The following is a 10,693-nucleotide window of genomic DNA, read 5'->3' as shown; positions in this document are numbered from 1 at the left end:
GGACTGCGATTGGTCCAGTTCCTGATTGATTCTTCGATTGCTTGTGTCGCTTGCTGGCAATATTGTTGCTTCTATTGTGGATTGCCGTTTAGGACAAACGAACGGCCTTGACCTGCTTTCAGCCTCAACCGTACGCTGCAAAATACTCCGATGGTTAGTTGACAAACTTAATCAGACTTAATCGGGCGGTCACTGGCCGGTTCTTTGAACTCCATATGACGTGTTGTTGTCGTCGCCTCCTAACTGCAGATCCTCTCTTTCGAAAAGCTCTCCAGTTCCTGTGAAAGCTGTACCACCATCCTGGACTAAGCGCTATTTCTTCGGTGGATCGTATCACCATACAGGAGTTATATCCATGCCTTTTCTTTACCTCACCCCTGAAGGGTTTTCTGAGACGTACTGCGTCCATCCACTTCCAGGTCAGACACCCAACCTACACTTTGATCGTAATGTTTCTTTTGAGCTGACCTCCTGTCCGGAATCGGCCCGCTGGAAACATTAAAAAAAACATGACGATGACTGGACAGATACGGACCAAAAAGTATGCTCTGATGAGTCAGGATCGAGCAATTTCGGCTCGGTGCTTCTCGTCCAGTCACGAAGATTGTAGTGTAACCTTGTGGGCTATTCTGCAATCGCTCTATGAGTGCAACCTTCCTGTCTCCACTGTACCTTCGGGAGGAACAGCATGAGAGCCACGAAACGCAACGTAGACATTATCGAACGGCTTGGGGAGAAGGGCTTCGCCCACTATGGGTAACACTTGGACGGAGCTGTATCCAATGCTTGTCGTTGAGATGTTTCGTTGATCGAGGATGATGACATACTGCCTTATTTTAACCACCAAAATCACTAACCCATCGCTACGCACAACTACGCTCCCCAATAACTCACTGATGATGTTACCTCGATTGGTGATGAAACGTTTGCAATCAAATTGCCCAGCTCAGCGAACAAGCCAACGACTATCTACGCTACCTGAGCTACCGACATTTTCCTCTATAGATAGCCACCAAGTTTGCCATACAACTGGTCATATGAACTGCTAGTGAGATGCTCGAACTTCTCCCGGTTGATCCCTTAAACACTTCACTGGTAAGTTGCCTGAGTTCGGGAACACTGTGCCTAACAAACTGCGACAGCACTCTACTGAGGGCAGTTTTATTGTACTTAGAGTATATAGCACCACAACCTTAATGTGAGCACCGCTGTAATCTGTTGTGACGAGGTAGTATTTTTGGATGCCCACAAACAGATTCACCACGACTGTTCACAAGGCTCAATTTGGCATCTCGCGTGAGAGAATTAGATTTTTCGGATGCTACCAGTCATGAGCTAGGTATTATCCGCACAGCAGTGTACTCATGCACCTGACTGGTCAATAAAATGGTTCCTGACTGGTTCCAACACCAGCGTGTACTTCTCTCATCAAGCCTCGTTGGTCATTATGGGTGTGACAAACTTACAAGTGCTGTGGAACTTTTCCTTTATTTTGTGGCCAGCCAGTACTAAGCACTTAGACCACATATCGGTGCTTGTTTGTGCTTGGACGAGTTAGGTTCGGTTGTTGGTGTAGAGTGAATTGCGGAGATAAATTCGAACCTGTAGCTGATACCGCAGCAAAGAAAGTATCAGTGATGAGTTTCTAATGTGGAACTTGATAGTCCTGAACATCACAAGGAAGAATTGAATTTGAATGTCTGCAGAAGTGAACAAGTGTAAAACAAACCTCTACCTTTGTGGTGTCAGCAAGTGCGCAACTCCGCCACCGACCAGCACAACAGAGCGTTAACAATTGCACACCAGATAACGGCGAACGGAATGATAGCTCGGTGGTGCGGGTCGCGGTGAGCACGATCTTTCTACCGGAAACATACATACGGAGCGAAGGCCACGACTAACAGCCCATTTCCACCAGGATCGGGGTGCGACTCCATTGATCAATCGGTTTGTCTTGCTGCTCAAACAATCCTACCAAACCAATTTGACTGCTGTCGCACAGAACAACGAGGGATAACTTCGGATTGTAGCAGGCAAGCACATGAGCTTCAGTTACGGCACACTTGTCGCCCACTGCAACATCATGGAATGCCTTTACAGGTCAACTCGTGGATCCGATTCATGAGATCCGCCAGGCGTGGTAGAAAATGATTCAAATGGTTAACCATTCCGTTCAATGAGTGTTGAAATCTTGGTAACTCTCGGGTAAGTTTATCGGAGAGATGATGTCCCTTCGTTTGGTGGCTATGCGTTTGGAAGCGAACAGATCAGCAGACGCATCTTACCTTTGGGGTGTTATGGAGGTGACGCGGACTCGATGGTCCTGATCTCCTCCCGGGTCCGCTTTTGTCGTCAACTGTGAGCAATCGTCCACGGAAAGCAGGAAAGGTCACAAGATATGCTACTTTCTCCCGCGTCAGATGTACTCCTTGTCTAAAGAATTTCAATCGTGTTCTTCAAAGTTGTTGTCGTGCATGAGAGCACCGTTAGCTGGGCAGATTATGCCTGATAGCTCATCAAGGGCTCGAATAAGTCTCCTGCTGGACAGGCTCAGACAATGGAATCACCCAAATGGTGTCAAATAGCTGTACTCCTTACTCAATTCCAGTTGCCAAAATGCTGACACAAGACGTAGTTTTGCAAACAATCGCCCTCCGTTTGATCCTGACAAAGTCAGCAAGCGTAGGTTTCGACGTAGGGCGGCGTTCAATGGCCTAGGATCAATACATAGTCAAATCGACGTGGAGTTTTCCAACGTCACCGCAATCTGACTGAACCACTCCGTCGGTCCGTATACTCTCGTGATAACTTGCAGCTGCACCTGACACCAAAGCTCGAAGTCTAATACAATGCTCAAAGCTATTGGAATTGCCCTCACTGTGCAAAATGTTAGAAATAAGTTGGCTTCTTATGAAAGATGGTTCAAACGAAGACTGGTGAGTAACTCAATCGAATATAACACAACAACAATTCAATTTCCAGTCAGTTGAAAAGACGACTCTAGTAAGCTAGTGAACAATGCACAAGGAAAAACGACTTCCACTGTTATAGAAATCGGGAAGACACCGAGGGGAAGAAGTACGCACAAATATCATCATCATCGACAGCATCCACAGCGATGCTTCGCTGTCGTACAACCATGATTTATTTGAAAGCCTTATTGTGAAGAAAAGAATAAAGGTGGAAGGGACTTGGAGCTAGTTGACTACAATCATTCCGAGGTGCCTACACCTCCAAACACTCATTCAGGCAATCTGGATAGAAGCTGACAACAAGATCGCCACTGACATCGGTTGACACCCAAAGCTTGCAGCGTCTCCAACCAGGCGCAGTGAGGATCACGCGGTCCCCGTCTTGGAAGGCGAGTAGCATCGACAAGCACAAATCTATCCTCATTAGACTGGTTTCAGAAAATGGTACCAAAGAAGCTACGATACTGCCGACTATATGGGGAGTTACTCAGCATGACAACCACTCGGATACCGGTACCAAACCCGATGAATAAACCTGATTTTACGCCAACTCATTCTGTAAAAGTTTGTCACAAAGCACCTACATACTCGAATGGATTACGTGTGCTAATAAGGAGGATATTTTACTGGGAGTTTATACCATATATCACCTCATTCGGATAAAAAGTGTAGAGAAGTTCACAGCAAATACATAGCTGGATTCTGGTTTCAGAAACTAACTAGTATGAAGCGCAGAACCCTCTGTGGCATCTGGGGCTTTCCATCGTGCGGAAACTAGGTGTCATGAAACTGGAAAACATTTCACGTGTACCTGAATCTTATGACCATGTAAGAACAGCATGTGCGCCACCGAGACACGTGACGGATTGCGTTTAAACCAAAAAACAGCTTCATGGTTAAAAAAGGATCTGGTACGCTCGTTCGTCAGCTGCTTACGCCGGGTATGAACTCCTGTGCACGTGAAGAGGATTTTTTCTATCGAGCGCCCGAAAGGAGGCTGTTTACGAGAAACTCCTCTACCACCTACCTATCTCAATCGTTATCTTTGATAAACACACTATGAAGACTGCTCGACAATGAAAACGGAGGGTAGTATCATCAATCAGGACGATAATTCCAGTGCAAAAATTATTGAGCCAATTTGAACAAACTGGTATGCATTTGCAATGTACTACTCATGAAGTTGCTGAAAATCCATCGACAGCCCACGACCGGTTTCGCCCCTTTTGGGGCTCATCAGGTAGGCGCGGTCCCCGGTTTCCGTCAACCTTATGTTCCACTTGAAACCAAATTGCATGAAATTAGCGAATATACACTCTTTTGCAAACTAATTTGGCTTTTCGAGAGACTCACCTGGAACCCATCTGAATCCCTCGTTTGTGATGTTTCCAGGCAACTGAATGTGCACTGGTATGCATTTCTTCAGGAGAGGTAACCGATCTATCGTGGGTCAACCGAAGGCGTGGTGGCCAAGGTAAAATGAGCAGTACGATGCGAGACATCCAAGTTACCGGTACATCCGAAGTCAGGTAAGTAGATCACTTGGAATATAACCTACATGTAATAATTCTACTATCGTGCTTCCACGAGGCATTGACCCGGATCGATTCCGCCACTACCTCTCATCATAGTTCATCTGCCGGGCATATTCTTGGTGTGCCGGGGTTTGGACCTCGACAACTGACATGCGGGGCGAGTGCACTACTACCGCACCTGAATAATCGAATTTGAAAGTATTTACGCCCAAGTGACGCGACTGATTCTACTCGAAGTCCTGAACGGCAACCAGATAACTGTCCTGATCCTCCCAGTCATATACAGCCACGAATGTTGGAAAGTTTTCTACAAGTTGCAGGTGGTTGCGTGACCTGTAGAAGTCATACTCACAACACTCGCGTTGGGCAGAACGGTCACATCGCTAAAGCATTAACACTTTCGCTTGTTCAGACGTGATAATTCAGGTGCACCTAACCTCCGCAGTAGTGTCAAGACTTTTGCAGATGTGCGGAGTACAACAGTCGGCACGACCAAGGATATGCGCTGCTGGTGAGCTCTAATAAGAGCGAATCCAGTGCTTCCCCGTTTTGTGTGGACTCATCAGAAAGATTGCACCGGAACAGGGCGGGGACTGTCTGAAAGAGCGATGTGAATTTTAAAAATCCCGCAATCAAAAACAAATGAGAATGAAATTCTTAGGATGTTTTGCTGCTAGAGGTCAGGATTGTTAATAGGGATGAAGATTCACTTGCAGACAGTACCTAGTTTGCCTTGCGGATGCAAGCCTTTTTGGCCTTCGGTCAGATAACTCATTGCAAGATGTGAGCCCTCACTCTGGGCAAAAGTAGTGACCTGTGCAGACCCGTAACTCCGAATAGGTAATGCAAATCATCATCATCGACAGCATGACATCAGTGTTCAACACCAATGCATCACTGCCGTACAACCATGACTTATTTGAAAGCCTTATTGTAAAGGCTAGCTTAACACAATCATTCCGAGGTGCCTACACCTCCAGACATTCACTCAGGCAATCTGGACAGAAACTGACAACAAGAACGTCACTGACATCGGTTGGCAGCCATAGCTTGTAGTGTCTGCAACCAGGCACAGTGAGGATCAGGCGGGCCGCATTCTGGAAGGCGAGTAGCACCGACAGCACCCAAGCGTTTCGTGATCTCCTTCATACTCCTCTGCCAGGTCATGGGTTGGCCACCTCTCTGTTTACGCCACTCCGAATTGGGCATGGAAAACAGCACTCTCTTCGGCAAACGATGGTTCGGCATGCGTAAAACATGTCTTAACCAACGCAGCTTCTGGTGCTGGACACATTCTTCAATGGAAGTACCCGTTACACAACCGAAAACACGCTTTCTAACTGCCTCGTTACGGATTCGCCGACACCAACTCACACGAGCTATGGTTCTGAGACAACGATTGTCGAACACCTGAAGACGTCTCAGTTCCGCTGCTCGAATAGGCCAAGTCTCACAGCCATACAACAAAACAGCCCGTACTATGGCTTGATACACACGTCCCTTCAGATTCAGGGATAAACCATTCTGACGCCATAGATGTCTCAAATTAGCAAACGCGGCCTGAGCCTTGCAGATTCGTGCATTCACTTCATCTGTCACACTACAATCAGAACTAATACAACTTCCAAGATACGCAAAATACTCCACAACTTCCAGTACCTCTCCCTGGATTGTAAGGGGCGCGTTTAGTGACTGCACGTCGACAAGCATGACCTTACACTTTGTGGATGCAAAGTGCATACCAAAGGACGGGATGACTTTGGTCAGTTCATCCAAGAATACCTGCGCCTTTTCTTCCTCTTCGAACATGAGAACGGTGTCGTCTGCATATTCCAGATCGACAAGATTTTCTTCAAAATTCTTCAGTGTACTCCTCGATAGTGTGCCTACACAGGGTGACGAGAAAATGGACTGATCCGAGTTCTTTCCGTTGAGACTCGGTTTGAAGCGAGGATAAGGAACCTCATTTTTCGCTGCCTGGCTGGAGACAGTCACGGATGGGACCGGAATTCTGTGATGAGTTGTCACACACGAAATACGTCCGAATTAAGCATAAAACACTGTTCTACACGAAACGACCTTTCTTCTCATCACGCTCCAAACAGACTTTTAAGATTAACTTGTACAGAGTGCGATAAACATGATCGGTATGGATGTTCCCATTAGTTTCCTGTTGTGACGAACTACATTCGTCGTCCTTGGGCACGGCCCATATCATTTGAAGATGTCGAGCTCTAAAGGAAATATTCTAAATCGAGACTCGTAGCTGGTCGTTAGACGGTCTTATGAAGTTAGTAGGAACCAGAAACAACCAGTGGACTTCCCACCAGTAGCGAAAGCGATAATAAGTACCTCAAGCTAGTCTCCTTATCAAGTAGAGTAGGACAACCGCTTTTGGTGATTAGTCCACAAAATGAACCTAGCCATTGTCATGATGTGGTGAGAGGTAGTTGTTGACGGAACAAGGCAAAGTTGTGAGTAGAATAATGTTTATATCAGAGTACAGAATAGTTGATGTGTGTGTGTGTGTGAAACGCTATATAGAGAGGGAAATAGAGACAACACGAGGGCGAGAGGAATAAGGAACAACAAGGTTGGTAGTCTCGTCTAGGGACGAGTACAGATCGAGTGGTAAACACGTACAGGTATTGGGTTTGTGCGCATATAGGTAAGTGAGATGAGTAGTTGTAGGGGCGCGGAGAATAGGTAACCAAAATTAGCTGAAGAAGGCAGAAAACCCTCGAACAGGTGAAATCAACTGAATGTCTGATGGGACGAGGGTGAAGATAAAAAGCAGTTCGACTGGGGATTGAAACCAAAGAGCATCGCAGTGATTCTCTGAGGAACACAGCAACAAACGGGCCATGATTGTTTTGTAAGCAGCGGACGACAAAACCCAACAAACGTGCCTACCGATCGACACTATCTGAACGTTTACTCTCAGTCAACCAGTTGGGAAATTAGTCACGTGAAAGACAGTCGTGTTACGCACGAAAGCTGGTAAACAGGCAAATGGGGAAGGCTAGAGAGTGGTAACATCAGAGAACCAATTTCCCGGGCGTCAACATTAGATCAGAAACCTAGGCCCATCAGTTGAGTAGGATGACCTCGGTATGGAGGCTAATTATCTTGGGTTAATGTCCGGGTGGCGACGGTGAGCAGGTAATCATGGGGTCCTCAATCGGAATTGTTCTATATCAAACAGACTTCCCAAATATGCAAAAGTTATGAAGAAAAGAACAACAAAGTATGTTCTGATTCACAGGCAGGTCAGGAAGATTCTTCCATTGGTTGCCCTGTCCCGAGAAGATAACCTGAAAAACAATCGAAAAGGGAATAGGAAGAGGCGAAACCAAGGGAGGGGGAACCGATGAAAACTGAATTTTTACTATGTATCGATAACAATCGTCATCCAAACTGAGCAGTTGGAAACTTCCTATTTAGAGAGATACAAATGAGGTTAGAGGGGTGATACCTTAAATGATGCCCTTAGCGTGATGGCTCAGTGGTTAGAGCGCCAATTTGCTGACTAGAAGGTCTGTGGATCAAACCCGACCTCTGCCTCTCTACACCCCCTATCTAGGCTTGGGCGACCTGGCAGTACCCCAGCCCTTGTGCTTCTTTCGGGTGGTATGGCACCGAAAGGGTGTTACCGCTAAACGATTTTTAGCGTGATACACGTAAACCTCTTCGACCATAAGCCTACAGGCATTGTTTGTAACGTGTGTCCCGTGACACTTTGTCCAACACTGATACTGTATTTAAACGTTGGAGCAGCAAAACTTCATTCAACCATCATTTTTTGCACCAGCATCACGTTTTTTAAAAGTTGGACGTGCATACTACACTTTAGCATGTAAGCAGTTGTGGCTCGTCCAATAACCAACTGCAGTGATCAAGTGATACCAGAACGGTTTTACTAGATGAGGGTCCTTCCCCACGGCAGTCGCCTCCGACGCCTAGGTCTCGCTAGTCGAAAGATACCTCGAACGACTTTCGTGAAAGTAAATGTTCCAGATACCCATCACTCATTCTTTATTTGTTCGGCAAATGAAAAACATACACCAGTCGGAAGACAAAACCTGGAGTATGAATTAGGGGATCTTGCAAAAGAGCGTTCAGACGACGGTAACTAGAAAAAAAACAGACATACGTTGTGGACCCCAAATGCAAACCTCTCCGGCGTCATTCACCGAAGCAATCATCGTGGGGAAGACGGGGTTCCAATGGACGCACGTCACAGCATCACGACTGCCGCTGGACGATGAACACGCCGAGTGTATCGGGTGATTGCCACCGTTTGTATGCCAAATGTGGATTCGACCGTCTGTCAGTGAATTAATGAGAATACGATTGAAAACAATTGCGACAGTCTGTCAATCTATTTGTTACACGAAAGAAATTGGACAGAAGAGACACAACTTCATAAGGCAAAATTGGACCATTGTCGAAATGTAAGTCCTAAGTAACCCAACTGCGGTGATGGTAATCGCAGTGGCTGAGGGAGGCGCTTTAGTCGATGCCCAGTACAATTCCATGACCGAAATCTGTTGGGGCCGGCTGCGCTGGAGCGAAATGGGAGAAAACTCCGGACATTCATCGAGATTTTGAACTGATCACAAACGGGTAGCACACAGCGAGTAAGGCACAAACTAACTAACTGTGGTTTGAAACCGGCATCTCGAATGTTCCTGTGTAAGCCTGAGTAACCTGGCAATATCTTGACACTAATACTTCCAGCATCAGTGGCGTGCCAGCTGTGCACTGGAAGGGCGTTACAACAGCTGAACGGGTAATTAAGTTCGTATGGTTGGCTCCACAGAGCCTAAGAAAATGTATACATAGAGACAGCAAGGCGTAAAGGTTCTACGCAACGTTGAGCGAAACGTTGGTGTAGACGAACAATGGTAAACATGGTAGACATAAGGGCGTTACAACAGCTGAACGGGTAATTAAGTTCGTATGGTTGGCTCCACAGAGCCTAAGAAAATGTATACATAGAGACAGCAAGGCGTAAAGGTTCTACGCAACGTTGAGCGAAACGTTGGTGTAGACGAACAATGGTAAACATGGTAGACATAACATACTACTCGTAAAGTTGCTGAAAACTTTCCTGTCAAAACCAAATGCGTGTGCAAATGAGAATATGAGTCGAAACGGCAAACCTAATTGTCATAGTAACCACCTACCTAGTCAAGCTCTAAGGGTCTCAATTTTTACCCACAAATCCTCTTTGCTGTCAATTTAAGACGTTATTCCAATGGTTTGTTTTCTTTACGGTTTAGCAGTAGCGCCAACAGTTGTGACCACAGCCCAACTACAAACCGGAAATGACGACAACGTTTCGAGGTTGTAGGCCACAAGCCAGTTGGGCATATGGACGATCGAGCGAACAACATCAACGGTTCAGTAGAATAAATGTGCTGGCGACACCCAATCGGATCAATAACCAAAAGCACGGTATGTGGATCACACACGACAGCAGCATTGACGGCACGATTGGCGATATGCTGACGGGGAAAAAACGGCGCTCCATATACAGACAAGACGAGTCGAACATGAACGCCGCTAGAGAGGAGGTTGCAGTTTTCGGAATTCGCACTGTTGTTCTGTACGTGGAAACAAAGAGTGGTTACCGTTCGTCTGGAAATCAAGTTGGTATTAACAGGCAACTCAGCCGGTATTTGGGGCGATCACAAGTGGCCACTGTCGCCGCCAAAGGTTTCAGCGTGTGTGGGAAGGCATTGATGTATCAGCTTAGACTAGCCATCTCCAGCTAGTTCGACTCAATATGTTCCCCATCCGGTCCCCAAAAGCCTCAGTATGGTCAATAAAGAGTGTTTTCGGAGACCCGTAACATTATCCTATTGAAAGAATCCCAGTGTCGCTCTTGCAGGGGAAGACATAACAACCACCTTTCAGGAGAAAAACATCACTTTAAAACCTGAAAATGGCCATGAATAAAGTAAGTTACGGCGAAGATGCTGAACCATCTACCCTCATCGTGGATAGCAATACACCAGTAGTGGGAACTGCTGCTTATGTGCCATTGAAGATGAAGAGGTGAAAAGAAAAAGACCTATACTCCCAAAGAAAGCAGCCAAAAGCGAGATACCTACTACTACACCTGCCAAAACCAGAGAAATGAGCACAACTGAGCGTCACATTGGAATTAAACGCCCTTTG

This window comes from Opisthorchis viverrini, assembly GCF_000715545.1.
Source record: "Opisthorchis viverrini unplaced genomic scaffold opera_v5_263, whole genome shotgun sequence".
Classification (NCBI taxonomy): domain Eukaryota; kingdom Metazoa; phylum Platyhelminthes; class Trematoda; order Opisthorchiida; family Opisthorchiidae; genus Opisthorchis; species Opisthorchis viverrini.
This window is presented reverse-complemented; position numbering follows the sequence as displayed.